The sequence below is a fragment of the Heterodontus francisci genome, chromosome 2 (assembly GCF_036365525.1).
Source record: "Heterodontus francisci isolate sHetFra1 chromosome 2, sHetFra1.hap1, whole genome shotgun sequence".
Classification (NCBI taxonomy): Eukaryota; Metazoa; Chordata; class Chondrichthyes; order Heterodontiformes; family Heterodontidae; genus Heterodontus; species Heterodontus francisci.
In genome coordinates this window covers 209,579,176-209,603,875 of record NC_090372.1, presented here as the reverse complement: position 1 = coordinate 209,603,875, position 24,700 = coordinate 209,579,176, and the positions used below count along the sequence as shown (strand labels likewise).

The following is a 24,700-nucleotide window of genomic DNA, read 5'->3' as shown; positions in this document are numbered from 1 at the left end:
AAAACAGCCTTCACCAATCTATCTTCGGAAATGATGTTCCTCAACCATGGAACCATTCTCGTGAATTGTTTTTGTACTCTCCAATGCCTTCACATCTTTCTTAAATTGCGGCGCCCAGAACTGGTGCAATACTCCAGCTAAGATCGAACTAGTGTCTTATACAAGTTAAACATTGCTCTTATACTCTTTGCCCCTATTAATAAAGCTCAGAATACTGTATGCTTTATTAACCGCTCTCTCAACCTGTCCTGCCTTCTTCAATGACTTGTGCACATATACCCCCAGGTCCCTTCGTTTTTGCACCCCCTTTAGAGTTTTACCCTTTATGTTGTATTGTCTCTCCATGTTCTTCCTATCAAAATGAATCACTTCACAGTTCTCCGCATTGAACTTCATCTTCCACTTGTCCACCCATTACACCAGCTTGTCTATGTCCTTTTGAAGTTCTGCGCTGTCCTCACAGTTCACAATTGTTCCAAGTTTGGTATTATTCGCAAGTTTTGAAATTGTGCCCTGTACAAGGTTTAGCTCATTAATATATATCAGAAAGACCAAGGGTCCCAACACTGACCCCTGGGGAACTCTACTACAAACCTTCCTCCAGCCCAAAGAACATCCATTAAGCAAATCAAACTATTACTTGACAGGGAGCCAATGTAGGTCAGCGAGCACAGGGGTGTTAGGGGAACGGCACCTGGTGTGAGTTAAAATACGGCCAGCAGAGTTTTGGATGAACTCAGATTTAGGAAAAGTAAAATTTGGGAGACCAGCCAGGAGTGCGTTGGAATAGTCAAGTCTAGAGGTAACAAAGGCATGAATGAAAGTGTTACTGAGCATTTCAGCAGTGTTGTGGAGGTGGAAATAGGCGGCCTTAATGATGGCACAAATGAGGTTGGAAGCTCATCTCAAGATCTGTGTTTGGGTAGAGGGCAGGAGATGATGGTGCAGGGCAAAAGGAGGCAATAATGAGAGAAATCATAGAAACAAAAGATGGGTCCAGAGGTTCTGTGAATTGTTACAGCAAGTTGTGTTGGGCGGGAGGAAAGCTTGTGAAACCTGGTAATTTTTTTTCCTTTATCCGTTCATGGGATGTGCGCATCGCTGTCTAGGCCAGCATTTATTGTCCATCCCTAATTGCCCTTTGAGAAACTAAGTGGCTTGCTAGGCCGTTTCAGAGGGCATTTAAGAGTCAATTACATTGCTGTGCGTCTGGAGTCACATGTAGGCCAGACCAGGTAAGGACTGCAGGTATCCTGTCCTAAAGGACATTAGTGAACCAGATAGGTTTTTACAACAATTGACAATGCTTTCATGGCCACCATTCGACTAGATTTTTTAAATTCCAGATTTATTAATTGAATTCAAATTTCATCATCTGCTGTGGTGGGATTTGAACCCATATGTCCAGAGCATAAGCCTGGGCTTCTGGATTACTAGTCCAGTGACATTACCACTACACCACCCCTATTGAAGAACATTCTCATCGAGTGGTGGAAGGAAGGCAGATAGACCCCAGGGAAGCAGACCACTTCAGCCGCTGTGTACCAATAGTTGATCCCCAACCCAAGCACCAGGCCACACTACCACCACTCTCAGTGTCTCTAGTGCAGCCATCCTATATCACTAACACCTACTGCCCAAGAGGGAGCAGTGGTTAAGACCTGAAGTCAATATTAAGGACAGAAGGCTGTAACTTGCCAAGAAAAAAGATGAGGTATTGTTCTTGAGCTTGCTTAGAGCTTCACTGAAACAGTATAGTAGGTCAAGGACAGAGAGGTAAGAGTGGGATGGAGAATTAAAGTGGAAAGCAACTGAAGACTCAAGGTCACATTTGCAGACAGTACAGCAGTTTATGGGCAACAGAACAAAGCAATGACCCAATCTGCGTTTCAGCTCCCCAGTGTAGAGGAAACTGAACAATGAATACAGTATGCTGAGTAGGAAGAAGCACAGGTAAATCACTGTCTCACCAAGAAAGTGTATTTGGGGCTTTAGACATGTTGTATATCGCTGTCACTATTTTGTATGCTGTTGGTAGCATAGTTATAGTGTCCTTCACAAAGGTTTCAGAGTCTTTGGATGGCTGAACATCAACTCTTTATTTATGTTTACATTCTATTTACACTCTCCATTAGGTTCTCTAGCTAGCACTTCTCATGGTGCTTCTAGCTCATTCCAAGCCTACTGCCCATGTGACTATTACCACATCATCACTAAAGTTAAACCCTGCCCACCTGTTGCAATCAAAAATCTATCACCCCTTTCCCACCCTCCAATAACAAAATTAAGTATATACCCTCTCCCCTCCACCTCCCCTCCACCACCCCAAAACACATCGTTCAAACATGACCTTCGCCCCGCCCTTCTCCAAACTGAACAAAGTGCACAGGTCACCCTTTCCCACCATCCATTATACTAGCAATGAAAATTTGACCCCGGTCCCCAACCCCCACAGCATTAAAAATCTTAAGGTCCCCCTTTCCCCACCACGGGAGAGTGAAGGCGTGTGAGCACCGGCCACCGCTCAGAAGATTGCGCCCCGACGGTAAGATTGGACGCAAGTTTATTTAAATGTATTCATGTCATTAATTAAAATATTCAAAGCCAGGTCCCATCACTCAGCAGTGGCGGTGGGGGGAGGGCCTCTACATAGCCTCGCCGCTGTGGGCCAATCATCCGGCACCCCCACCACAGAGCCCGACGCTGGGAGCTCTGTAAAATTCCGGCCTAAGTCTTTGTCCTTGTATATTTTTATACATATACATTAATTTTGACTTTACATACTACCCATCTCCCCCCAAGTCTCTGACATCATAGATTCAAACGTTCAGGAGACTTCACGACTCTCCCTGATCGTGTTCTTGGACTCGGAAGATCAGGTGTCTTTCTTGCAAGTCTTGCTTGACCACTTGGATAGCCTTTACCGATGTTTGTAGTATCTTGTTGCCTCTGCGTTTCCCGATCATCATCTGGTTCCTCCAGATATATGACTGATTGTGTTTGAGGAATAGAGATAAGGTTTCTCCTATTTCAGCGTATAGTATCCTCGGAAATGTGTACTACATAAGATCTCAGATGAACTTCATTTCTCTGGATAACTCTATCTTCATGTCCTAGATCTCATATCCATACCTTCTCACCATCCTTTAACCTTGGTAGATTTCTGGTACGAAATCTCTTATTATAATTACGAGTTTGTTGATTCCTGTAAGACTTCACTTTGTCTTGAACTTTTATATAGTCTTGTACATCTACCCAGTTTTCTGGGTAGAATAGGAAGTTGAGTCTTTAGCTTTCTGCCCATCGACAGCTCTGAAGGTGAGAGTCTACATAACAATGGAGTAGAGCAATAATTCTTCAACAGCAATTTAATACTCCTCTCTTTGCTTCACCGTTCAAGTGAGGATAATGAGGGAAATGTTGAAATCCCCACTTTCTAACAAGTTGTGTGAAGTATTCACTATGGTTCGCTCTCTGACACAACCTCATCTGTGAAGCTGTGATAACAAATTCTGCTGTTGTGGAGTACAATCTTTTCGCTTCAATCCATCATGAAAAATAATCGATCACTATAATGTAAGATTTTCCATTGTACATAAATAAATCCATTCCTAGATGTTCCCATGGTTTGGTTGAAAATTGTATAGTTATCAGAGGTTCCCTCTGGTCTGGTCTGTGTAATCTCTGGCAATTCAAGATCATATATTTTCGATCTCTTTAGATATTCCTGTCCACCAAACAGATGATTGAGCTCGTGCTTTGCATTTTGTGATTCCCATGTGGCCTTGATGAATTCTTGCCAAGATATCTGATCGAAGAGAAATCAGAATGACCAGTCTGTCGTTATACACCAGCAAATCGTCTATTATTGTGAAGTGTTTCCTGAAATCAAAGAAAATTTTCATTACTTTTCCACTAGGACGTTACTGTGACCAAGCATTTGCGTCCACAAAAATGCGTCTTTGAATACATTCCTCATCTCGCTTTTGAGCGTGAAGCATTTCTTGAAGGTTCTGTGTACTTGCCGGCCATTGCAACACTGTGTACTTTGAATACGATTCTATCTCCAACAAAGTTAACATCCTGTGTAGGATGGTCAACAGTTGCTCTTGACAATGCATATGTGGAAGTTTGCATCTTCCCTTGTACATATACCATCTCGTATTATATCTCATCAACCTTAATCAGAATCTCTGAATTCTCGGAGGCATCCTTCCAACTTTCTTCTCCTCCAGTAAGGAAACCAAGAGTTTGTGGTCTATCTCAATAACCACTTTCAGGCCAATAATGTAATCTGAAAGTTTCTTGCAAGCCCACGTGACTGCGAGTGCTTCTTTTTCAATGACAGCATACCTTGTCTCTGTCTCAGACAAAGCTCTGAATGCATAATAGATCGATCTTCGACATCCATTTGGCTGTTCTTGAAAGTGGACTGCCCCCAACCCTGTAGATGAGGCGTTTGCTGCAATTATAATTGGTAATGAAGGGTGTAATGTGCTAATATCCCTGGTGAAACTAGCATCTCCTTAATTCTTTGCAATGCCTGCTCTTGATGTATGTTCCAACACCAGACTTGATCTTTCTACAAGAGTTGTCTTAATGATTCTGTTACCTGTGCCAAATTGGCTAAAAATTTTGCCAATTGATTCACCATTCCTAGGAATCTTTGGAGATGTTGGACTGAAGTTGGGATTAAGAATTCACTAATGGCTCTCGTCTTTTGTGGGTCTGTCATTATGCATTTACAACTCTCAAAATGGCCAAGAAATGAATAGACGTTTTCGAGAGTTCACACTTATCATGAAATGTCATCCCTTCTTCTTGAAAACGATGTAGAACTGCTTTGACTCTCTGGTCATGTTCTTCGACAGATTCCCCATGGACCAGCATGTCATCCCTGTGACAAATCACCCCTTTTAGGCATGTACATGGTCCTTTGGAAGATTTCAGGTGCGGATGTTATCCCAAATGGTAGGCGATTAAAGCAAAATTGTCTGAATGAAGTGATAAATGTTGTGAGTAATCTTGACTGGTCGTCCAACGGAACCTGCCAAAAGCAACTGTTCGCGTCAAATTTACTAAACATTACGCTTTTGGAGAGCTTTTCCAGGCTGTCGTCTACTAACGACATAGGATGAATTTCCCTTTTCACTGCTTTGTTAAGCTGTGTTAAACCCACACAGATACGGAGATTGCCATTTGGTTTCAGAATTGGAACCATAGTTGAACACCACTCTGTTGGTTTTGTTGCAGAAGAAATGACTCCCATTCTGGTCATCTCTTCAGCTGATTTTGCGCTTGGTTCATCAACGGGTGTGATATCTTTCTGGGTGTAACGATACATACTGGTCTGGCATCTTCTTTAGCGTAATTCTATACTCTGTCTTCAGCTTTCCTAGACCCGAAAACAGTTTTGGATAGTCTGCTTGAAAGTGACTGTTTGACTCTGGCTGTTTGACCTTATCCACCTTTTTGAGTAGATGTAGGTCTAAGCATGCTTTTCTGCTTAACAGGGAAAATTATTGGTTTTTCAAAATGTATAGAGTTTCCATAATCTGTCTTCCATTATATTGAAGAGTTGCTTGAAACTTACCCTTCACCTTTAGTTGGATCCCTCCTGGACCATGCAACTGTGTGTCCACAATGTCTCGTCAACCATGGCTCTTGGTCTGACAGAACTGTGACACTTGCACCTGTGTCCAATATGCAATTCGTAATATGTCCATTGGCATAGATCTCTGCCGTCCAAAATCCTTAATCGACTTCCTTATTTTCCCCTAGGAAGTCTCCTGGTTTACCACTGTATGTGTGAGAAAAGAGGTCTTGCTCTGGCATATCTTTCTGAAGTGGCCTGTCTTTTTGCAATTAAACATTCTGCTTTATTAGCAGGACCCTGATCACGTCCGTGGGTCTTTCTGGCTCTACAACGCTGGCACAATTTCCCAGTGTCTTGCAGCCTCTCACCTGTGTGTACCTTCTTATCCTGGGCTTTTCCATCCTGGGCTTCAGGAACTGGACCGTCATCAGATTTTTTTTCTGATCCAAGGCAGCTCTTCAAACCGCAGAATGGCTCTGTTTTGTCTTCAGACGGCTTCCTGTCGCACCATCTGAATCGCTTTCTCAAGTGTGAGGTCATCTTTGGACTGCAAGAGGCTTGAAAGGACTCGTCAGCTATTCCATCTACTATATGGTCCCTGATCAATTCAGACTTCAGTTCTCTGTACTCACAGCCCTCAGCTAACCTGTACAAATCATTAATCAAAGCATCCATGGATTCACCTATCTTCTGGATCCTTTTTATTAAACTTCGCCCTTTCTAGGATCACATTCCTTAACTGAAAATATTTATCAAAAACCTGTAACACCTCATCAGATTTATCTGAAGCTTCATTGATGCCTTGTCTCATGATCACATCATCAGCTATTTCACCTATAGCGTATAGTAAAGTACTTACTTGCTTCGCTTCAGATTTGATATGTAACTGTGGAGCTATTCGAAATCTTAAAAATCCTTTTCTCCAAGTTGACAAATTCTGTATCTGATTGGACCCTTCCGAACTCTGGAAGCTTTCAGGTATTGTATATTTTGAATCCATCCTGTGTTAAACTCCAATATAAGAAACTCCCTTATATTAAATCTTTTATTTGCCTTAATTGAGGTGTTCCCGCCCTTTCTTGAGGTTTCCTGCTCTTTTTGGGTTTTCCCGCGCTTTCCCTGCGCTGTGCACTCAAGTAATGGCCGTCGACTCTGGACTCGCCCTCACAAGGGATCGACTGTTTTTTTCCTGTCTTCCCATTTAGCCTGCCCAGTGTGCCGTTAAATAATATGCACCTTTTCTAAGAGATTTCTTCCCTGATCCCTGACCGTTGCTTGGTACCGTGACTCACAGCCCAATCGCTGGACTTGATTTGCTCTCAACGACTGCCACACTACTGTGGTGCAACCTGAATGCCAGCGCAGCTGATTCCCCAACTCTCCGTATCTTTTCATCGTCTATGGAGCAGCTCTGGAGCTCTTCACAGCCTCTCCCCGAGATCTGCAGTCTTTTGGCGCTACTGTACCAGGTTAGGCTTCTCAAATCTTCCGGAGTGTGTTCACCGTTGCAATGTATGGCAGCCACCATTTACTATGTTGTACGACACCCACCGCTGTTCACCATGTTGTATATCGCTATCACTTTGTTGTATGTTGTTGGTAGCAAAGGCATCAGATTCTTTGGATGGCTGAACATCAACTCTTTATTTATATTTACATTCTATTTAAACTCTTCATAAGGATCTCTAGCTAGCACTTCTCATGGTGCTTCTAGCTTCTTCCAAGACTACTGCCCACGTGACTATTAGCACATCATCACTACAGTGGGAGGGGTTACTCTCACTGTCTCAAACATTAACCCTTTCAGACCCTTATACTACATGACAGTGGCAAGGGAGGAGATCAAAGGGGAGGTGTTGTATCTCCTGTGCTTGCATGCAATGATGCCGGGGGTAGATCCTCAGAGATGATCTGTGCGGAGGTGGGATGAGAGGCATTGCTGGAGATGTACTTGTCTGCATTTAAACTGTACTGTAACACCAACCTATAAGCTATACAAACACCCAATTAAAGTTGTGACAAGTTCGAGAGCTCAAAAATTAGAAACATTCTTAAAAGCGAGCATATAATTGGTTGTCAAAACACAGCGGAAAAATTTGCAGGAAGCAACGCGTTCTGATCTGTACGCAAAAGGATCATTAAAGTCCATCTTTATTGTCACTTTAGAAACCTGTTTTTTCAGGTTTATGTTTAGTAATTTCTTGAGGAAACTGAACCCCAGAAATCCTAGATAAACTCATAAAAGATTAATGAAATCCAATTATTATTTGGAACAGCAGTAAGATTCAAGAAAATAGGCAAAGGACAAGTAAGCTAAGAAATGATCCACAATTGTTGACACCATTCAGATGGTGTCAGTCTTGGTTCAGGTGGTAACACTGTCTCCTCTATTTCACCACCAAAGTGCTGGAAAGGTGATGGGTTATTGGCTTCCATAAGTTTATAGTGGCAACAGCCACAATGATGGTGCGGTAATGTTGGAGATTACCCACTCGGGAACAGTTGCAATCTTGCATTGAGTAAATAATGCCTTGGTGTGCTGAGTCAGCTTTTCAATCAAAGCTCGTCCCTGAAGAAATACTGTCAGTGCAAGAACTGTGTCAGTGTTTTACAGTCTTTACCCTATACCTAACTAGTAATGAAAGATAGACTTTTGCTGCAGTATACGGAATAAACAGCATTGACATGCTGTTCTCCCTTCGCCAGCTACAGGAGAAATGGCGCAAACAACAGATGCCCCTCTACGTTGCTTTCAGAGATCTCACCAAAGCCTTTGACCTCGTCAGCAGATGTGTTCTCTTCAGACTACTAGAAAAGATCAGATGTCCACCAAAGCTACTAAGTATCATCACCTCATTCCATGACAATATGAAAGGCACAATGCAGCATAGCGGCGCCTCATCAGACCCCTTTCCTATCCTGAGTGGCGTGAAACAGGGCTGTTTTCTCACAACTACACTGTTCGGGATATTCTTCTCACTGCTGCTCTCTTGTGCGTTCAAGTCTTCAGAAGAAGGAATTTTCCTCCACACAAGATCAGGTGGCAGATTGTTCAACCTTGCCCGTCTTGGAGCGAATAGCAAAGTACGGAAAGTCCTCATCAGGAAACTCCTCTTTGTTGACGATGCTGCATTACCATCCCACACAGAAGAGTGACTGCAGAGACTCATCAACAGGATTGCGGCTGCCTGCAACGAATTTGGCCTAACCATCTGCCTCAAGAAAATGAACATCATGGGTCAGGAAATCAGAAATGCTCCATCCATCAATATCGGCGACCACGCTCTGGAAGTGGTTCAAGAGTTCACCTACCTAGGCTCAACTATCACCAGTAATCTGTCTCTCAATGCAGAAATCAACAAGCATATGGGAAAGGCGTCCGCTGCTATGTCCAGACTGGCCAAGAGGGTGTGGGAAAATGGCGCACTGACACTGAACACAAAAGTCCGAGTGTTTCAAGCCTGTGTCCTCAGTACTTTGCTTTACGGCAGCAAGGCCCGGACAATGTATGTCAGCCAAGGGCAACGTCTCAACTCATTCCATCTTCGCTGTCTCCAGAGAATCCTTGGCATCAGGTGGCAGGACCGTACCTCCAGTGCAGAAGTCCTCAAGGAGGCCAACATCCCCAGCATATACACCCCACTGAGCCAGCGGCGCTTGCGATGGCTTGGCCATGTGAGCCGCATGGAAGATGGCAGGATCCCCAAGGACGCATTGTACAGTGAGCTCGTCACTGATGTCAGACCCACTGGCCGTCCATGTCTCCGCTTTAAAGACGTCTGCAAACTCGACATGAAGTCCTGTGACATTGACCACAAGTCGTGGGAGTCAGTTGCCAGTGATCGCCAGAGCTGGCAGATAGCCATAAAGGTGGGGCTAAAGTGTGGCGAGTCGAAGAGACTTCGCAGTTGGCAGGAAAAAAGACAGAAGTGCAAGGAAAGAGCCAACTGTGTAACAGCCCCAACAACCAATATTATCTGCAGCGCCTGTGGAAGAGTCTGTCACTCTAGAATTGGCCTTTACAGCCACTCTAGGCGCTGCTCCACAAACCACTGACCACCTCTAGGCGCTTACCCACTGTCTCTCAAGACAAGGAGGCCAAAGAAGAAGACCCTATACCTAACTAGTAATGAAAGATGGACTTTAGCTGCAGTATAAGGAATAAATAATGCCACACAGCAGCACTTAAGGAACATTTAGATCTTCTTGGGGGAAAACAAATGCAGATTGCAGAGCCTGCAATTCTTTTCCTGCCAAAATTCAGGTCCAAAGACATGCACTTCACATCCATGGCATTAACAGGTCATAAATACGTTCTTCACTCTGTCACAGATTCAATGAGCAGGTATCTTTGGGCCTGATTCTTTTGAGTAATTTTCTCAAATTTGAGATGAAATCTATTCATCACCCAAAGAAAGTGCAAGAATTTATCAATCAGTCAAAACTGTTTATAATTAAGCATATTTATACACAACAGCCACAAAATGTATGTACTGGCTCCGTTCCCTGTTGTCTGAAAACTAACAACATGGTGAATAGCGGTGGGTGCCATACATTGCAACAGTGAACACACCCGGAAGATTTGAGAAGCCTAACCTGTACAGTAGCGCCAAAAGACTGCAGATCTCGTGGAGAGGCTGTGAAGAGCTCCAGCGTTGCTCTGTAGATGATGGAAAGACACAGAGAGTTGGTGAGTCAGCCGTGCTGGCATTCAGGCTGCACCACAGTAGTGTGGCGGTCTGTGAGAGCAAACTGAGTCCAGCGATTGGGCTGTGAGTCATGGTACCAAGCAACAGTCAGGGATCGGGGAAGAAATCCCTTAGAACCTTAAAGATGCAACACTATCTGCCTCAACAACTCAGTGCAGCAAAGCATTCCACGCTCCGAACAACTCTACATAGAGACATTTTCCCAACCTCTTTCCGCACTCTGTTGATGGCAATTATGTATAGATGACACCTCCTCACCGAGAAGGAACTGTTCTTTTGCTATTCGTTATCAAAACCCTTTAAAATGTTTTAAAAAAACTCTCTTAAATCTGGTCTTTGCCTTCTCTGCTCCAGTCTCAGGGTTTTCCTCATTATAATTTCTCACCTCTGACATCATTCTGAAGACAACTTTAAAGTCCTTACACAGTACTCGGAACTGTGCTAGAACTATTGCCTTGTACAAATCTATCATTACCTTTTTCCTCCTGTTGTCTAGATTCTTGCTTCTTAGGAACGGAAAAATAAAAATTGGTCTTTTTTAGGCCTGTCAGTGCAATCACACTAAAAAGAAATGATGTGCTGCATTTATCTGGGTCTCCATAAAATAACAATTTGCAGATGGTTTATTAAGCATTAATTGTCTCTCTTTGGCTGGGATCAGTCCTGAAACTTACAGAATGCATCTGTTAAGCCCATCTTTTCTACCCGAGCTATATACTCCAATCTCATTGCTCTGCATTTTCCTTTTAGTCTTTTATATTTTTCCTCTCCAGATACCGATCCAATTCCTTTGTAAATCGTGTTATAGTTTCCGTCTCAATAACACTTGTGGTGAAGCATTCCATGTAATAACAATATGAGAAAATTTCTTTTTAACTACCCCTTCATTCTTTTAGCGATGCTTCGCAGTCTGTGCCTCCTAGTTATCGACCAACCAGCAGAAACAATCTTCTGCTGTTTACTTTTAAAATCTGGCTGTGGGGGTCAGCTGCAGCTGCTGAAATATTCCATCGAAGGAGATCAAGTGAGCTGTTACCAGACTGCAAGCAGTCAAGCTGTTGTCAACAGCAACATTGACTACCAGCTTTCCATCTCAAAATTTACAGGTGAAGTACATGAGCTACCTCTGGGTTCCTGGATGTTAAAAGATCTCACAATGCTACTTGATCAAGAGCAGTGAGTTCTCTGGGTATCCTGGCCAAATATCCCTCCCTCATTCAGAGACATGAGCACAAGATCTGGGCTGAAGCTCCAGTGCAATGCTGAGGGAGTGCTGCAATGTCAGAGGCGCTGTCTTTCAGATGCGACATTATACCAAGGTCCTGTCTTCCCTGTGAGGTGGACGTAACAGATCCCATGGCACTATTTTAAAGAAGAGCAGAAAAGTTCTACCAGTGTTCTGGCCAATATTTATGCTTCAACCAATGTTTCTAATAAAACAAAGACTTGCATTTATTTGGCAGTTCTCATGATCAACAAATTTCTCAAAGCATTTTACAGCTAATGAAGTATGTTTAAAGTGTAGTCAGTGTTGTAATGTAGGAAGTATGGCAGCCAATTTGTGCACAGCAAGCTCCCACAAACAGCAACGTGATAAAGACCAGATAATCTGTTTTTGTGAGGTTGTTTGAGAGATAAATATTAGACTGACAATGGGGATGACTCCACCGCTCTTCGAAATAGTGCCATGGGATTTTTTTGTCCGCCTGTGACTGGAGATGGGGCCTCAGTTTAGCACTTCATCTGAAAGCTAGCACCTCTGACAGTGCAACACTCCCTCAAGGCTGCACTTAATTTACTTGCTTAAGTTCTGCAGTGGGACTTGAACTTGGAACCTTGTGCCTCAGAGGCAGCAGTGCTACCAACTGAGCCACAGCTGACAGCAATAAGTAGAAGCCCATAATCTGGTTCTTATTTCATTGCTGCTTGTGGGAGCTTGCTGTGCACAAATTGTTTGGCATTTTTCCTACAATACAACAGTGACCACACTCCAAATGTATTTCATTGGCTGTAAAGTGCTTTGGGACATCCTGAGGCATTCTCTATAAAGGTGCTATATAAATGCAAGTTTTCCTTTTATAGCAGGAAAATTATTTGAGCATATTGCTTTAGTGGAACCTTGCTGTGCACAAAATGGCTGCTACATTTCGTCACATAAGAGCAGTGGCACAGTGTAATTTATTCTATTTGAAGCTCTTTAGGATATTTTTGAGGGACCTAATTTGGTACTAAATATTCATTGATTCATTAATTATGTCAATTGAGTGACTATACAGCTCAGTTCTTTTAACACATAAATTTCGCATGATGATCAAAAAAAGCAATAATTTGCTCTTTTTTTCCAAACAAGGTTATTGCACTTAGTTCATCATAAAGTGGTGTAAGCAACATTCTGTCTGTAAGGCTGTCAATAAAAATGTAATTAAAATAAAAATCCCTGTTGAAGGGTCATGAAGAGTCATATCTGAGAAATTAAAGTAATTTAATCAATTAGCTGTCATAAATCATGTTTTAATTAGATTTTTTCATCTCATAATCAGTTAAAATGAGATTGAAGTTAAACCTAAATCTTTCTAACCATGGGGGTCTCTCACTGTTAAGTGCTTGGAGCACTTGAATTAATTTGAATTAATATCTTCAGGATAAAATAAAATCTTACAATATTTTTATATATTAAGATTTCAGTTTTCATGTGGGGGAGATTGTCTCTGTTAAATTGATCTAAATTCACTGCTATGGTGATTATATACAATTAACATAATCAATCCTTTGTGTGAATTTTGGGTCTGGGCTGGAGATTTGCTTTACAATGACGTAGGTACAGGGACAGGCCATTCAGCCCTCAAGCATGTTTTGTCATTGAATCCAAAATTTGCTGATGACACCATACTTGGAGGTGTGACAAACAGTGAGGATGATATGAACCACCTGCAACAGGACATAGATAGGCTAGTAGAATGGGCAGACAAGTGGAAGATAGAATTTAATACAGACAAATGTGAGGTAATGCATTTTGGCAGAAGGAATAGGGAGAGGCAATATATACTTAATGGCACAGGTCTAAAGAATCTTCAGGAAGAGGGGGACCTGAGGGTTCATGTGCATAGATCTTTGAAGGTGGCAGGACATATTGAGTGAGTGGTTAGTAAAGTATATGGGATCTTGGGCTTCACAAATAGAGGAATAGAGTACAACATGGAAGTTATGCTGAACCTTTATAAAGCTTAGGCCCCAACTGGGGTATTGTGTTCAGTTCTGGTCACCACATTTTAGGAAGGATGTGAGGGTCCTTGAGAGGGTGCAGAGCCGATTTACCAGAATGGTTCCAGGGATGGGAGATTTTAGTTGGAAAAGCTGGGGTTGTCCTTCTTGGACCAAAGGAGATTAAGGGGATATTTAATAGAGTGTACAAGATTATGACAAGCTACAAGATTATGACAGGCTTAGATAAGTTAGACAAGGAAAAACTGTTGGTAACTAATGGTACAGGGACTAGGGATCACGGATTGAAGGTTTTGGGCAAGAGACGCAGGGGGAATATGAGGAAGAACCTTTTTACACTGTGGGTGGTAATGACCTGGAACTCGCTGCCCACAAGGGTGGTGGAAGTAGAGGCAATCAATGACTTCAAAAGGAAATTGGATGGGCTCTTGAAGGAAATAAAGTTGCAGGGCTACTGGGATCGAGCGGGAGAGTGGGACTGACTGGATTGCTCCACGAAGAGCTGGTTGAACTGTACCTCAACTCCGTTTACCCACCTTTGATATATCCCTTGATACACTTGCCTAACAAAAATCTATTCATTTCAGACTTGAAAGCTCCAGGTGACCCTGTCATGCTAGGCCCCCACCTGCCAAGAATGAGGCACATTAATTTTGTCATGAACATTGATTTTAAACTGTTACTGGAGTGAAGAGAGTACTTGTTAAACAGATCAGCCATGGCTGGAAAAGACATTTGCATATTAACAGACAGTGCTTGGAAGGACAAAGGACCATTCCGTGACACATTCAACCTACAATGGACCTTGATCACCAGGTATTGTGTGTAAGAGGAGAATTCTAGAGACTGTTCAGGTAATACAATCCAAGACGTGGTCAGACCAGTTGGTCACATGACTAACCTGCTTGGCAACATGGGTTTTTCTGAATTTTACAAATAGTTTGAACTCAAAGTGTTTGCTCCTGGACTGAGAGGATTGCTTTTGTCTGCTCCCATCTCTTTCTCAGAAGCCTCTGAATCCACTGAAGACACATGAACCCCAAGAGAGAAAAGTCTCCTACAGTAAACAAGGTTTAAGAAAAATACTAGGCCCCAACGAAAAGCAAGACCTACTTACAATTAAGGACTCTACAGTGAGCTCGAAGAACCATAACAAAAACTCTTCAGATATTGCCTCAGACTTTTCCACTTTATTTTTCTTCTGCTCATTTGCATGTGTGTATAACGTATGCACGCTAGCATGGGCGCATCGCATATCCGTAGGCGTCAACCGAATTAGAGTTTAAGTTCAAGTTTCATAAATTTCAACTTTTCTTCTTTAAGCCTGAGAAAGCCTGCTTGTGCTGGTTTCTTGGAAAGCAGTGAACAAGGATTCACCAAGAGGGAGCTAAAACACGGTGTGTTTAAAATTAAACCCTGTTATGGTAAGACCAGGTGAAGGCTGAGAGGGACCCATAAACGCCTTTCTCACAGGGTTGTAACAACCCCCAGCATCACAACCTGTTGGGGGAGAGGCAAGATTTCCACTACCCTCTGTGTGAAAAAAGTGCTTCCTAATTTCACTCCTGAATGGCCTAGCTAATTTTAAGATGCGTCCTTGTTATGAATTCCCCCATTAAGCAAATAATTTCTGTATATTTACCCTATTGAATCCATTTATCATGTTAAAGACTTGATTAGATAATCCCTCAGCCTTCTAAAGTCATGGGTTGGCAATCCCAATTTATGCACCCTGTCCTCAAATTTTAACCCTTTAATCCCCGGTATCATTCAAATGAATCTGTGCCCACATATTTCTCCTGAGGTTCAGAGCCCAAAACTGAATACAGTGCTCTAGATGGGGTCTGACAAGACTCTGAACAACTGACGCATAAGTTCCACCCCTTTGTATTCCACCCCTCAGTCTCCCTGAGATAAAGGCCAACATTCCATTAGCTTTATTGACTACTGTTTTGCACATATGCACTAGTTTTTAGTGATTTCTGTACATGGACACCTCAATCCCTTTGCTTCTCCACAGCTCTGAGTCTCTCCCCATTTAGAAAATGTACCAATTTGCCCCCCTGAGATGGAAAATGGATGACCTTACACTTCCCCACATTGAACTCCATCTTCCATAGTTTTGCCCACTCACTTGGTATGTATGTGTCATTTTATATCTTCCTCCTTCCATCTACATGACTTACTGTGCCTCCTAACTGTGTGTCATCTGCAATCTTAATTATGTAACTTTCTATTCCTTCAAGACGTTCATTGATATTGTGGAAAGTTGATGCCACAACGAAGATCCCTGGGTAATACCACTAGTTACATTCTGCCAATCAGACCTTTTATCCTTACTCTGGGCTGGATTTTATGGTCCTGTAGAAGGCGGGGTTTTTTGGTGGGGAAAGCGGGGGCCAAAGAATCGGCGCGGAGTCGTCCACCACAGAACCCAACGTCGTAATGCTGGTTCCTGATTTTCTCGGAGGCAGCGAAGTTCCATGGTGGCACCTCCGCAACGGGATCATAATTTAAATCTGTTACAAACTGTTTTGCGTGCAATTGTAATTCACCGCGGTCCTACCAGGCCTTCGCCATCTTGTGCGTGATATGCGGCACTCGTGTCATCACTTTCCCGTCTTTCAAAAGCTGGCACCACTGAGGTGAGAGTTCTCGGTGCCTCCAGAGGTTAGGTAAGTTATCTGTTGTCATCTAGGGGAAGTGGGTTTTAAATTGGACATTGCCGCTAAACTCAAACTACAGATGCATTGTGTGTGGGGGGGTGGGAGGGGGGGATCTCGGCAAGTATATACTGTTGGGAGGGGGGAATTCGGCATGTGTATACTGTTGGGAGGGGGGAGCTCGGCAAGTGTATACCTTTGGGAGGGGGGAATTTGGCACGTGTATACTGTTGGGAGGGGGGAGCTCGGCAAGTGTATACCTTTGGGAGGGGTGAACCCGGCAAGTGTATGTGTTGTGGGGGGGGAGCTTGAAAAGTGTATACTATTGGGAGGGGAGAGGGGAACTTGGCAAGCATTTACTGTTGGGAGGGGGGAGCTCTGCAAGTGTATACTGTTGGGAGGGGGGAACTCTGCAAGTGTATAGTGTTGGGAGGGGGGAGCTCTGCAAGTGTATAGTGTTGGGAGGGGGGAACTCTGCAAGTGTATACTGTTGGGAGGGGGAGCTCTGCAAGTGTATAGTGTTGGGAGGGGGGAACTCTGCAAGTGTATAGTGTTGGGAGGGGTGAACTCTGCAAGTGTATAGTGTTGGGAGGGGTGAACTCTGCAAGTGTATACTGTTGGGAGGGGGGAACTCTGCAAGTGTATACTGTTGGGAGGGGGGAACTCTGCAAGTGTATAGTGTTGGGAAGGGGGAATCTCAGCAATTGTATACTGTTGGGAGGGGGGAACTCTGCAAGTGTATAGTGTTGGGAGGGGATGAGGGATCTCTGCAAGTGTATGGTGTTGGGAGGGGGGAAACTCTGCAAGTGTATAGTGTTGGGAGGGGTGAACTCTGCAAGTGTATAGTGTTGGGAGGGGTGAACTCTGCAAGTGTATACTGTTGGGAGGGGGGAACTCTGCAAGTGTATACTGTTGGGAGGGGGGAACTCTGCAAGTGTATAGTGTTGGGAAGGGGGAATCTCAGCAATTGTATACTGTTGGGAGGGGGGAACTCTGCAAGTGTATAGTGTTGGGAGGGGATGAGGGATCTCTGCAAGTGTATGGTGTTGGGAGGGGGGAAACTCTGCAAGTGTATAGTGTTGGGAGGGGGAACTCAGCAACTGCGTAGGCAGTTTTTGTCAGGGGTCCAGTACAGAGATGGCTCGCACTTTTTGAAAAGTTGTGAGAGCAACATCAATCCATACCATAGAGCTAATGCAGGAATCCTGCAGAACCAAAAAAAACAAAACTCTTTTCCCAGATAGATGTGCTTTACCTTTTGAAAGAAGCCAAGGAGGATAGAGATGGGTATGATTCACCCTCTTTTCCTGGATCCCCGTGCTGGGCTGCGGCATCTCGCCAGATGCGGACCCAAGAGGCAGCTGAGGCTCACAAGGAGGCTCACAAGGAAGCTCCCAAACACAAGGAACAGCAGCCACCAAGACAAAGAAGAGCTCAGATACACCAGCGAGTCTATAGGACTCGCCTGACATACCCGCAAAAGTCTGAGTGGAATTGCCAGAGAGGACTGCGGCTGTTCAGAGAGGCTGTCACAGACCTCTGCACACTGCTAAACAATGATATGCAACCAATAGATTTTTGTGGTCACCCTATGCCTGTGGCCCTCAAAATTACCATGACCCTAAACTTTTATGCCTCTGGATCATTCCAGGGATCCAACTGCAATGTGTGAGAGCTCTCAATCCACAGTGCACTGTTGCATCAAGGAGGTGACCAATGCTCTGTTCAGGAGGGTGTGTATGTGTGCTACAGGACAGACAAGAGTCAGGCCAAGAGGGCCATTGGATTTGGGGGCATTGCAGGACTCCCACAGGTCCAAGGTGTGATCGACTGCACACATATGGCCATCAATGCTCCCACGGACCAACCAGCCTCCTTCATAAACAGGAAGAGGTTTCATTCAATTAATTCGACCACAAAAACTGCTTCCTACAAGTGTGTGCCCGCTTCCTGGGAAGCTACCATGACTCAAACATACTTCGCCAGTCCCAGATGCCACTGTTTTTCACCCCCCGCACTCACCTTCAAGGTGGATTCTCAGGGTTAAGGGCTACCCCTTGAAGACATGGTTTCTGACGCCAGCAATGATGCAGACGAGCATTACAATGCCTGCCATGGATCCTTCCGAGCGACCATTGAACAAGCCATTGGTACGCTGAAGATGCGGTTACGCTACCTTGATAGATTTGGTGGAGCCCTTCAGTGTGCCCCAGACAGGGATGCATGCATTTTTGTGTTTTGCTGCATTCTATTCGTTGCACTACAGTGGGGGGGGGGGGGGGGAAGGCCTTGCAAGATAAAGAAATACGTTAGCATAAGACATCCTCCGACAAAGAGGACACAGAAGGCACACAAGGCCAAGTACATATGGAAGATCAGAGCAAAGTGATGGAAGTCAGACATGGTGAACAGTGCACAAGGCAAGCAAGGCAGAGACTAATAATTTCACATTTTCACAATCCAAGAATTTCGATAAATATGCTTACTACCAAAACTCACTATCGTGCGTGTAGTCTCAAGTCCTCTGCCTCCATACTGTGTGTCTCTCCAGCATGAATGGCAGCAACAAAATTGAGCCACTGCCCATATGACATCATTCGTGCAATGAAACCATGCTCATTAGCATGTTAATGATGTCATTGGTCACATTGGTAATGCTGTAAGGCTTATGATGGGATTGCAGGAGACACAATCACTCCATGGTGCAATTTGGTTTCCAAACAATAAAGGCTGTTGATTGGCAGAAAAGCACATTTAATTAAAGTAAACGTGACATATCTGTCTCACTCATGAATACCCATGTGTGTTAAACTGTCTTTTAAATATGTTTGCGGGTGCTCATTCATGGTGTAACCTCTGTGCTAGCAGCTGGACTGGAGGCAGGCTGCCCTGAGCATGTGATGATTTTGGCGGTATTCTTCTGGGTGCCTGAGGCCTGGAGGGCCCTGGCTACCTGAAGACTTCCTGCACTGGTGCAGGACTGTCCTCAGGCATCGAGGCTGCTGGAGCTGGACTCACTGGCGGAGGGGCTGAGGAGCCCATGTCCACACTCGAATCACGTTGAGGGGAGACCTCCGATGTGGAGTGCAGCCTCTCCTCCTCCCTCTCAATGCTTGTTGGAACCTCCCTGCTCTCTGGAGAAGGACGAGGAGCGGGAAAACTGCCACTGCTGATTTGAAGTCATGGCCAAGGTGAAGGTTTGTAGGTCATGGAGTATCTGCAGAATGTGGCCCTCTATGAGGGTCGCCAACCTCTCAATGGATGAAGCCATGCGCTCATATGCCTGTGACATGGCAGCAGTCATGGCATGGACAGACTCCTCCATCATCCGCTCGTGGCTGTGCATGACCTCTGGCATCTCCGCCAGATGTTGCCTTACCTCTCCCTGAAACTCCAGCATGCCCTGTGCTGTTGATATCAGAGGCTCGTCATCAACCTGGGTTCAGCGTGGGCCTAGACACCCACAGTCCTCCGACTGTCAAAGGCATCGGCTGTCAATGTATCAGCCAACTGCTCGGGCATGTGTGTTGTGTTCTCACAAGCTTGTGACCCTGATTCCAATGCCATTCGATCCAACAAGGTGAGAGTATCTGCACTGGTGGAAGGCGCAGGAGAGTTATGGGATGGTGCATCTCCTCAAAGATTGTTTTCGTTGGATCATTGTCTGGATTCATTTGTGAGCAGCACCCTGCAAGATACATTGTAAACAACAGATATTTAGGTGTTAGGGTACACATGTCCCAATGATGACAGCATTGTGCATCTCTGTAAAATTTAATTTCGAATCATGCTCTACTTGACAATCATCACTCTCTTCTGCCGGGACCCTGAGCTCGACATCAGATATGGCACGTGCTCCTTGGCTCCCAGCTAACACAAGCACCTCCTCTTCAGCCTGAGACAAAGACCCTGCCACCGGTACTGGCCACCTCCCTGCTGTTGTGGGCTCTCTTCTGAAAGATCAAGGATGCAGCAATTGTCAAGTTCCAAACGTATCTACATCACGACAATACTATCATGGGCCCCTCATCAACACCTGGGGGATGTCTCTTCTCTCGTACTGACTCTACCTGTCATGGGTCTCACTTGGGCTGAGTTAGAAACGAGGGAGACTTATGCAGTCAGTCATCTGCCATCATCCTGCTACGACCTTCCTGTCACTGGACTGCCTCTGGCAACTGTGCGGCATTATGCTTGTGGGCAAGCAGATCACTATAATCTATCTGGAACTGCGCAACTTAACTTGGCTGAACATGGGAGGTCATTGAGTCTCTTCTGCACTGCACCCAGTTACGACGGGTGACCCCACGGCTACTAACATCCTCTGCGTTCTCCATCCAGGCTTGTTTGGTCAGGTGGGAGGACTTCTTGACATCGCTGGGGAAAAGTACCTCTCACTTTTCCCTAGTAGCCTGGAGGAAAATCAGTAGGGAGACATCACTGAAGCGTGGGACCAATCTTGATTGTACATCTGCCATTGTTATAATGATACCCAGGGGGGCTGCTTGCAGATAAAATAATGTTTTGCAGAGCGCAGACTTTTAGCCTCAGGAAGCTGATGATGAATGAATACAGAGAGTAAATACAGGGCTGGCAGCCTTTTAAAGATGGCACCAGCACCTGCTCCAACATCATGAACAGCATCACCAATGCCACCCCGTCCAACATAAAATTTCAGCCCTGGTTTCTCCCTTCTTCACTTCTTAAGTAGTGGAGTAATATTTGCAATTTTTCAATCCAGAAATAATTCCTGAATCTAGAGAACTTAGTGCAACTGCAATTTCCTCGCCTTTTTTTCATATCCTGCAGTGGAAACCATGAAGTACTGGAGATTTGACAATCTTCAGTCCCATTATTTTCTCCATTACCAGTTTCTTTTTGCTTGTATTAAGAACACACTAAAAAAAGAAATAGAAGTAGGACTAAGTCATTTGACCCCCTCAAGCTTGCCCTACTGTTCAATACCATGGCTGATCTACCTTAACACTTTCTCGCACTATTCCCATATCCCTTGATTTTGCTGAGTATCCAAAGATGTAGCAAGCTCTGTCTTGAATATAATCAATGACTAAGCATCCACAGCCCTCTTGGGTAGAGAATTCCAAAGATTACAGTGATACTTTGTTCACTATTATACACCAATCCCTTTGTAATAAAGCTAACATACAATTTGCTTTCCCAATTTCTTGCTGTATCTGCATGTTAACTTTCTGTAATTCATGTCTAAAGGCACACAGGTCCCTCTAAATAGCAACATTTTCCAAGTCTCACCATTTAAAAAATGCTCTGCTTTTCTATTTTTCCTACTAAAGTAGGTATTTTCACATTTCTCCACTTTATATTTCATTTGCCATGTTCTTGCCCACACAGTTAACCTGTCTATATCTCTTTGTATCCTCCCCTCAGCTTACTTTCCCACATAACTTTGTATCTTCAGCAAACTTCGATATATTACACTTGGTCTCCCTCATCTAATCCATTGATTTACATTTTAAGTTAAATCCAATACATTCCTCTACTTATTTTTACCACAGGTAGTTTAACTTGTTCTGCTATGAAAACATACAAATGAAGCAGCACCCAGGCTTACTTAAAAATAAAGGGCTGAATTTTATGAGCGCGCCGCAAGTCATTTCCGATAACATAGACGGGGTGGCTGCTCCGTTCCTGGCAACGGTGTCCGGCGCCACTATGCAGGCGCTGGCACCATTTTTAAAGGGCTGCAAGTCCTTTAGTTGCATTTGCATTTTTAAAGTCAAAGAATGTGGAAAAGTGCAGTTTTACATTTTCATTCCCCTCACCCACGCCTCCAAAGAAAAATCAAATTCATTAATTGGACATTCCCCCCCACCCCCCCCCCAACAAAAAAAACTTTTATGCAGATGCCAATTTTTCCCCCCTGACCTTTAACAACTTTAAACCTTAACCCCTTCCCATCATCCCTCCCACCAATCAAAAGAGTTTTCCATGCTACCGCTACCACCCCACAATCGTCTTCGGAACGGAGCTCGGAAGGTGCAAGAGTTCCGGCCGGTGGCCCGAATATCGGCGTGGGACGGCCGCCGGGACAAGGTAAGTTAATTTGCATTTATTTTACTTCATTTGAATATTTAAATGAAGGCCCTACCATGGGCTGCACTGAGGTCTCACCGCCACCAGTAAAATGCAGCGAGGCCTTCTCGGCGTCGGAGGTCGTGCCGGGCCTCTCCCAGAAGAATTTTCTGGGCCCCCCCTTCATGACCCCCGATGCTGGAGGACTTATTAAAATTCAGCCCAAGGTGTCAACCCGGTGAAGGTACAACACAGGACTACCTGCATGCCAAACAGCAGAAGCAGCATGTGATAGGGCTAAGCAATCCCACAATGAACGGATCAGATCTAAACTCTGCAGTCCTACCGCATGCAGTCGTGAACAATGGTGGACAATTAAACAACTAACAGGAGAAGGAGGCTCCACAAATATCTCCATCCTCAACGATGGTGGAGCCCAGCACATCAATGAAAAAGACAAGGCTGAAGCATTCGCAACCATCTTAGACGTGCTAAGTGGATAATTCACCTCAGCCTACCCCTGAGGTCCCCAGCATCACAGATGTCAGTCTTCAGCCAATCCGAATCACTCTTCATGATATCAAGAAACAGCTGAAGGCACTGAATACTGCAAAGTCTATGGGCCCTGACAACATTCCAGCAATAGTACTGAAGGCTTGTGCTCCAGAACTTCCCACGCCCCTACCCAAGCTGTTCCACTACAGCTACAAGACTGGCATCTACCCAGCAATGTGGAAAATTGCCCAGGTCTGTCCTGTGCACAAAAAAACAGGATAAATCCAACAGGGCCAATTACCGCCCCATCAGTCTACTCTCGATCATCAGCAAAGTGATGGAAGGGGTCATCGACTGTGCTATCAAACGGCACTTGCTCAGAAATAACCTGCTCACTGATGCTCAGTTTGGGTTCCACCAGGGCCACTCAGCTCCTGACCTCATTACAGCCAAACATGGACAAAAGAGCTGAACTCGAGGTGAGGTGAGAGTGACTGCCCTTGACATCAAGGCAGCATTTGCCCGAGTATGGCATCAAGGAGCCCTAGCAAAACTGGAGTCAATGGGAATCAGGGGGAAAACTCTCCACTGGTTGGAGTCATACCTAGCACAAAGGAAGATGGTTGTGGTTGTTGGAGGTCAATCATCTCAGCTCCAGGACATCACTGCAGGAGTTCCTCAGGGTAGTGTACTAGGCCCGATCATCTTCAGCTGCTTCATCAATGATCTTCCCTCCATCATAAGGTCAGAAGTGGCAATGTTCGCTGATGATTGCACAATGTTCAGCACTATTCGCGACTACTCAGATACTGAAGCAGCCCGTGTCCAGATGCAGCAAGACCTGGAGAACATCCAGGCTTGGGCTGATAAGTGGCAAATGACACACAGGTGCCAGGCAATGATCATCTCCAACAAGAGAAAATCTAACAATCTTCCCTGATGTTCAGTGGCATTACCATCGCTGAATCCCCCACTATCAACATCCTGGGGATTATCATTGACCAGAAACTGAACTGGACCAGCCACATAAATACTGTGGCTACAAGAGCAGATCAGAGGCTAGGAATTTTGTAGCAAGTAACTCACCTCCTGTCTCCCCAATACCTGTACACCATCTACAAGGCACAAGTCAGGTGTGTGATGGAATACTCTGCACTTGCCTGGATGAGTACACGTCCAACAACCTAAGTTAGAAGTGTGAGGTGATGCATTTTGGGAGGGCTAACAAGTCAAGGGACTAGACAATGGATGGTAGGACCTTAGGAAGTACAGAGGGTCAGAGGAACCTTGGAGTACTTGCAGCCTGCGTGGAGCAGCCTGCTTGATTGGCAACCCATCCACCACCTTCAACATTCACTCCCTTCACCACCAATGCACAGTGGCAGCAGTGTGTACCATCTACAAGATGCACTGCAGCAACTAACCAAGGCTCCTTTGACAGCACCTTCCAAACCCACGACCTCTACCACCTCAAAGGACAAAGACACCACCATCTGCAAATTCCCCTCCAAGCCACCCACCATCCTGACTTGGAACTATATTGCCGTTCCTTCATTGTCACTGGGTCAAAATCCTGGAACTCCCTTCCAAACAGCAGTACCTACACCCCAAGGACTGCAGCAGTTCAAGAAGGCAGCTCGCCACCACCTTCCCAAGGGCAATTAGGGATGATCAATAAATGCTGGCCTAGCCAGTGACGCCCACATTCCATAAACAAATAAAAAAATTAGTAATTTAACAGGTCTGCTATTTCCTTATTGTCCATTGTGGTCTTCGCTGCGTCTATCTGTAATGGGCCCACATTCCCCTTTGCAGCTCTTTTCTTTTTAATATATTTGTAGAAAAAATGCTTTGATATCCCTTCCAACTTTTTCTTGTATTTCCTTTTTACACCTCACTGCTTTCTCGATGTTTCTTTGTTCCTTTTTATAGCTCTCTTAGTCTGCTGGATTTCCACCTTTCCT

At 44.6% G+C, this 24,700-nt stretch overlaps 1 protein-coding gene across 4 annotated transcripts in view; it reads left to right on the top strand.

The window, feature by feature from the left end:
• nktr (natural killer cell triggering receptor) overlaps positions 1 to 24,700 on the top strand; it is a 358,088-nt gene that overhangs the window by 773 nt on the left and 332,615 nt on the right. The window lies entirely within an intron of this gene.